Source organism: Scyliorhinus torazame, chromosome 15 (assembly GCF_047496885.1).
Source record: "Scyliorhinus torazame isolate Kashiwa2021f chromosome 15, sScyTor2.1, whole genome shotgun sequence".
Lineage (NCBI taxonomy): Eukaryota > Metazoa > Chordata > Chondrichthyes > Carcharhiniformes > Scyliorhinidae > Scyliorhinus > Scyliorhinus torazame.
In genome coordinates this window covers 197,236,478-197,243,426 of record NC_092721.1, presented here as the reverse complement: position 1 = coordinate 197,243,426, position 6,949 = coordinate 197,236,478, and the positions used below count along the sequence as shown (strand labels likewise).

Here is a 6,949-nt window from a genome sequence, read left to right as displayed (position 1 = left end):
CAACAGCATCAGGAAGGGAAAGAGGAAGTGAGAGAAGAACCAAGGCCATCAAAATGGAAATATAATTGATAACTCACGCTGTAGCCATCTGGGATGGCCACTTCCAACTAGGTACAGAGAAACTCGCAAAGCCTAGCAGGTAAAATGGACAAGCCAAGACTCAGGCAGGCTCAGAGACTGAAATGTATATTTGCAAGCAAGAAGTCCAGATGGTATCAAAACTCTGTCCAATTAGCATTTTAATGGGACCGATTAGCATTTAATGGCCCATCTTCACCAAAACAAAGGACTGGTACTCGAGCAACCGGGACAGTCCTAGACATTTCGACACCACTCCCTGTTCATGGGAAACGCAAACAACGGGGTCAGTGACCGCTTGGGACACGCCCAGCCAACCAGATCCCCGCCCACTTATTGGTTAAGGAATCGAACGGAGTGATCAGGGATCACCCAATTAGTAGGGCCCAAATCGAAGGACCGCCCAAAAGAGCGCGAAAACCACCAAGTATAAGAAGAAGAGTTCGCCACATGTTCGCCCTCTCTTGGTCCTGGTACCCCGGTCACGGCCATCTCCAAGTGCAGCAACACCAGAAGCAAGTACAAGTTCAACGCTCGCTACCAGACTCCTTCGAACCTGATAGATCCAGAATTGAACAGTGGTCACTGTTTTCTGACCTAAGCCGGGTGCCCGAAGCTAAGTACAGGTTGTCTTAGTCGATAGGTGTAGTTAACTAGTAGTATTTATGTTGCATGACTAATTGTGTGTAAATAAAGTACCCTTAACCTTGAACTAACTAACTGGTGTTTGGCTCTTTGATCGATAGCCGGTCAAATCTTGTGGTGGTATCATTTGATACCTGGCGACTCTAAGCATTAGGACATAAATAACATAGAAAGAGGGACAAATTCACTGATTGCCATAATTGGAACAGAGCCACAGAAAGGACAGAGAAAAGAGTATAAGAACGACTCACAACCCAGAAGTCTCAGTTTGTAGACTTAATTCCAACAATCTATTTCCAAATCAATTCACATGTTATAGCTTGGGTCTTCAGCAAGGCAAATGAAGAGAGTTAATGCAGAATCTCAAGAGATGGTTTCACTTTGCCCTGTGCATTACTATAGCTCACACCTGACCTCAGTGAGAGCCTATTGTTTCCCCTCACTCCTCAGCATGGGTAGCCCAATTTATTACTAAAGCCACATCAAATACGTTTACAGTGCAATTTAGGTCAGATAGGCTGAGCTGTCAATCAAAGTTCCAATTACATATAATAACTCAGTAGCAGCAATATCCTTCCAGTTTCTTCTAGTTTTAAAGCTCCCCCAGTCAGAGAGTGACACCAGTCCCCGAAGCATAAATCAACCCCATCAGGAATAGGAAAAATAAAATATAGCACTCGCAATTAAATTGTAATGATAATAAATGAATACATAGGAAAAATTAAAAAATTTCACAAACAATTTGGTGTCTCCACTGGAACAAGGAGCAACCAACAAAAGGCCATCATTTAGAGGAGATGAAACTGAGAAATCACAATGTATCTTCTTTTAGATTTTCCTTTCCTGCAGACAACAGTTCATGGAGGCAAGGGAGGCAAGTTGCATCTACATCTGGCCTCCACTACCTTCTTATTGGCTGCTGTGTGCGAGTCAAGCGGTTCTCTCTGTGTCACCTTCCTTTTTTGGGGGAAGCAGAGAAAAATCAAAGGGTGCCAAGTTGTCAACTATTCTGATTTTGTGAAGATGTGCCCTAGTTCTCCACGTTCTCCACAGAAGATTGTCTGGATTACTCACCACTTTGCCACTGTGTGTTTATCTGCTACACCCAATGCCACTTCAACACCGTCAGAACGTTTCCGCATTAAAAATAGCTTTGAGCCATCACCTTCAGCCTGCAACGCAAACATTTTAAGTCACAACAATAGATTACCCAACTATCCTCTCAGCCAAGGAAATGGTGATTGGTGCAGAGACACAATACCACAGATGCCTTCAAATTAATTTTAATTAATAAAAATGTTGGTTGTGAAATAAATTGCAGACTTGGCTAAAAAAAATAATTCACGTTTCCAAGCATCCTTCCTGCCCAAGGGCATTAAATATGCTTTACAGCCAATGAATTACTCTTCAGGTAATGTAGGCAAACACAGCAGCCGATTTGTGCACAGCAAGCTGCCACAAACATCACCAAGATGAATGACCAGATGGCTCTTTGTGGTATCAGTACTGACAACGGAGCTTTTTACTCTCCTAAATAGCTCAGTTGGTTAACCCATTGCCAAACTATCGCCATCGTCCCATGACATTCAATGGCATTACCATCGCTGAATCCCCCACTATCAAAATCCTGGAGGTTATCATGGACCAGAAACTGAATTGGACTAGCCATATAAATACAGTCGCTAACAGAGCAGGTCAAAGGCTAGGACTCCTGCGATGAATGCCTTGCCTCCGGACTCCCCAAAGCCTGTCCAGTATCTTAATACAAGACTTAATTCAGGAGTGTGATGGAATACTCGCTACTTGCTTGGATGAGTGCCGCTCCAACAACACTCAGGAAGTTCAACACCATTGCTACCCTTTCCACAAACATTCAATCCCTCCACCACTGACGAATAGTGGCAGCCGTGTGTACCATCGAGAGGATGCACTGCAGGAACTCACCAAGGTTCCTCAGCCAGCACATTCTAAACACAAATCCTTCGAAAGGAACAAAGGCAGTGGATACCTGGCAACACCACTACCTGGAAGATCCCCTCCATGACACACACATGAGAGACTGCTGGTCAACTAGAATCATAAAATCTTACAGCAGGAGATCAGGGCTGTCAGTGTGAGAGAGAGGTGATTAATTGGTTTCAGGAAAAACACTGAAAAGATTAAACTGCACCCAGTAATAATGTTTTACATAGTTAAAACAATTCAAACATAGTTTATTCACACAGGGAACAGCGAAAGGCGATGCAATGATCAGTGAAGTGTCAAAAAATAAACACGCACACAGATGACCGAGCAGGTTTAGGTCAAGAAAAAAAAGTGAATGAGATCATGAGCAAACAGATCAATAAATCAGCCTGGCTCAGCGATTACCTGCTATGCCTATTTCAGACAGGAATGGCAGGAATGTGGCATAGAGGCAATGTCAATTTTACCGCACCATTAAAACCCAGGGAGACGGCAGTAACAGAATTGCAGTCTCTTGAGAAATATGGATGGTCCATCCCTCTTCTACTTTCATTTTTAGACTCTCAATGGGTAGAAGTGAGTAGAATGCCTGCATGTGTGCAATTCACAGCAATGATCATTCTATAATGACTGGGAGCAGGAATCCAAGCTGTCCTTTACCCTGCTGTGCCCCAATAACACTGAAATTGTTTGTGTGGCTCAACACTACACCAGGCAGTGCTTTTCAGACAAAGACAACCATAAGGGAAGTTGTGCCCACTTATGTTAAAAGTTGTTCAAGAGGGCAGCATGGTGGTGCAGTGGTTGGCACTGCTGCCTCACAGCGCCGAGGTCCCAGGTTTGATCCCAGCTCTGGGTCACTGTCCGTGTCGAGTTTGCACATTCTCCCCGTGTTTGCGTGGGTTGTACCCCACAACCCAAAGATGTGCAGGGTAGGTGGATTGGCCACGCTAAATTGCCCCTTAATTGGAAAAAATGATTTGGGTACTCTAAATTTATTTTTTAAAAGCTGTTCACAATGTTTTGCATATAATGTTTGCCCACAAAGGATTAATTTTCCAGTCCAGCCACTGTTACAAAGTGTATTATAAATGCAAATTATTTACTTTTCTCGCCCATTCCCCAGTTAATAGATTGTGGTATCTCATTTGTAAAGGACTACTGGCACACTTAGAGATGCTGTGAGCTACAAGCAGAGAAACCTCCGAAGAAGCCATCAGTGCAGGTTTTTAACCAAGCAATGGAAGTGGTTAGTGCGGAGACAGAAAACCAACAACTGCCTTGCTCTCGAGATAGGAAGTAGCACCATGCACCATGAAAACTGACCAGACCTTTTCGCACTTACACACTTCCAGTAAACCACAGCATGCCCTCTTAGTTTCATTACACAACCTGTTACAAAACAAGATGCCTTAAAGTTTCCACAAGTCTCAAAAGAAGACACTTAATTTTCACCAACATCCTCCATGACAGATTTATACACGAATTGGATATTCGTACGAGTGTTCACTTGCCAGTTTGTTGGTTGCCTCAGGAAGCAGGGATGCACATAAGGAATTATGGCAGAATGCCCATCAGTACCCTCCCCCAAATCACTGTTGGGTTTGAAGTCTGAACTGGAAGAAAGGAAGATTAACAAAAGAGGTATTCTTCCCAGTGAAACACTGCCAACCAAAACTAGTAAAGGTCACGTTCGAACAAAAGAAGAGGAATCTTGGCTGAAGTTTCCAGTGCATGAGTGAGGGAACTCCGCTGCACTGTCAGAGGTGCTGTCACTCAGAGAGGTCCCTTCTGCCCTCTCAAGAGGACATGAAATTTCAAATCTCCAACATCTGCAGTACTTTGCTGCAATACAAATGGATGTCTCTTACTTCATTTTGAAATCTCAAGCCGTCCTAATGACTGAAGTTAATACCCAGCATGTCAACTAAATGATGTGAAACCAGCAAGGTTTCGTTATGATTTGGCATTTTGCCAGCAACTTGTTTTCCCCCGTGCCCAACACAAAGGAGCACTCCCACAGGCAAGTCCAGGCTTCCCGATCCAAAACTTGAGTTTATTCGCAGAGTAATCCAAGGCACAGCATGCCCCAAGTGAACAATAACCATGTTTGCCGTCAATATGTACACTGGAGACAGTAATTGCAGGCATCTGAGAAATAAACTGCAAGTATATGCCAGTCTATGGTAACGAAACAATTCTACTTTAATATAAACAAGATTAGCAGAATCAATTTTTTTTTTTTTTTTTTAAAGCAGCAATTGATTAAACCTCCCTCTTAGCTTCCAGAATCTACCTGATGAAGGAGCTGCACTCCGAAAGCTAGTGATTCGAAACAAACCTGTTGGGACTTTAACCTGGTGTTGCAAGATATCTTACTGTACAGAATCTATTACAAAGCAAGATGCCTTAAAGTTGCCACAAGTCTCCAAACAATTTGCGCACCAACACCCTCTACATTCGTACGTGAAATTGGATATTCATAAGAGTATTCACTTGCCACAGCTTGTTGCCTGCCTCAGGAAGCAGAGATGTACATAAGTAATTATGGCAGGACCCCAATCATACACTCCTGTTATCTGGTTTGAAGTCTGAACTGGAAGAAATGAATATTGATAAAAATGCTTTCCTTCCCAGTCAAACGCTGCCAACGAAAACCACAGCCATATAGATTTCCTGGTCGAGATGTTTATACCTGTGATCCGAAGAAACCGATAGCCCGATCAGTGCAGATAATGAAGTCATGTGATATTCATTGAAGGCCAGGCATTAGTCTAGTCATTCACCATCTCCGATAGCGAATGTCAGTGCTTCCATAAAGGAAGAGACACATTTTCAACCTGTCGTAACATTGCCAAGCTAGGCGTTCTCAAAGCAATACTAAAAACGCAGTATTTGCTTTGACTCAAAATAAGACAGCTCTCTAGGTACAAAGATATTTCAAAAACGAACTGGATATATACTTAGAAAGGAAAAATTTGCATGGTTATGAAGAAAGAGCAGGGACTAATTGGATATCGGTTTCAGAGAGCTGGTATCAGTATGATGAGCTGAATGGCCTTACTTTGGGTGGTCAGATTCCATGATTTCATACAATGATCCGCAAACTTTGTAATTGTCCCCTGCACACTAAGATTTAGATCAGAAAAAGCAACCCAATACCAATCCCCCCACCCCCCGGGTCCTCCAACCCGAAAAATATCCATCGACTATTACTTTTGGTTCCCTATTATTCAGCCACTTCTGTATCCACGTTGCTACTGCCACTTTTATTCCATAAGCAATAGCTTTTCTCACAAGTCTGTTGTGTGGCACTATAATCGGATGCCTTCAACACTGTCATGATATTCAGATAAACATACCTTGGTGCAAACACACATACACACTGATGGACAGATCAACGGACCAATCAACACACACGGAACATCGCAGCCAATCACCAGTGAGAGCACACGCACTATAAAACAGGGAACACCACAGTTTCCGCTCATTCCAGCAGGAGAGAGCTCAGGGCACAGAGCTCACAGCGTGCCACTCAGACATGCACCATGTGCTGAGTGCCTCTCTAAGATAGTGTTAGGCCTAGGTCCACAGGTTAACGGGTAAATTACGAACCACAGTCATAAGTTTACAGATGTTGTTATCAAGAGTAATAAAACAGAGTTGTACCATCTACAACCCTGTTGGTTCGTCGGAATAGCGGAACACCCAACACGACAAATACCACATCAGAGCATTATCCTCATCAACCCATTCTGTTACCCTCAAAAGACTTCAGCAAGTTAGTTAAACACGATTTTCCCTTTAGGAATCCATGCTGGCTCTTCCTAATTAACCTAAATTTTTCCAAGTGAGTACTAATTCTATCCTGAATAATTATTTCTCGAAGCTTGCCCACCACCACTGATGTTAACTGACTGGTCTGCAATTGCTGGGATTCCAAACTTTTGTGAACAAGAATAACATTTGCAGTTCTCCAGTCCTCTGGCACCTCTAGTGTGTAGAGAAGAACGGAAAATTTTGGCTAGCGCCCTTGCAATTTCCATTCTCACTTCCATCAATATCCTCAGGTGCATCTTATCCGGTCCCAGTGCCTTGACAACTTTAAGTACCAACGGTCTAATCAACACTTCCTCCTTATCAATTCTGCACCCTCTGGGAACAGAGTCTGTCTCCATGGCCTGGGTAGCATCTTCCTCCTTCTACCCATCTATGACAGCAGTCTGTACCATCTCAGATACATTACAGCAACTCAGCAAGG

General features: G+C 43.2%; 1 protein-coding gene across 2 annotated transcripts in view; it reads right to left on the bottom strand.

Moving 5' to 3' along the window:
• pak1 (p21 protein (Cdc42/Rac)-activated kinase 1) overlaps positions 1-6,949 on the bottom strand; it is a 242,206-nt gene that overhangs the window by 173,178 nt on the left and 62,079 nt on the right. The window contains exon 2 of one of the 2 annotated variants that reach the window (XM_072477377.1): positions 1,798-1,895. The exons of the other annotated variant lie outside the window; for it this stretch is intronic. The gene's annotated coding sequence lies outside the window, so the exon portion shown is untranslated. The remainder of the gene's footprint in view (positions 1-1,797; positions 1,896-6,949) is intronic. 2 annotated transcript variants of the gene reach the window in all.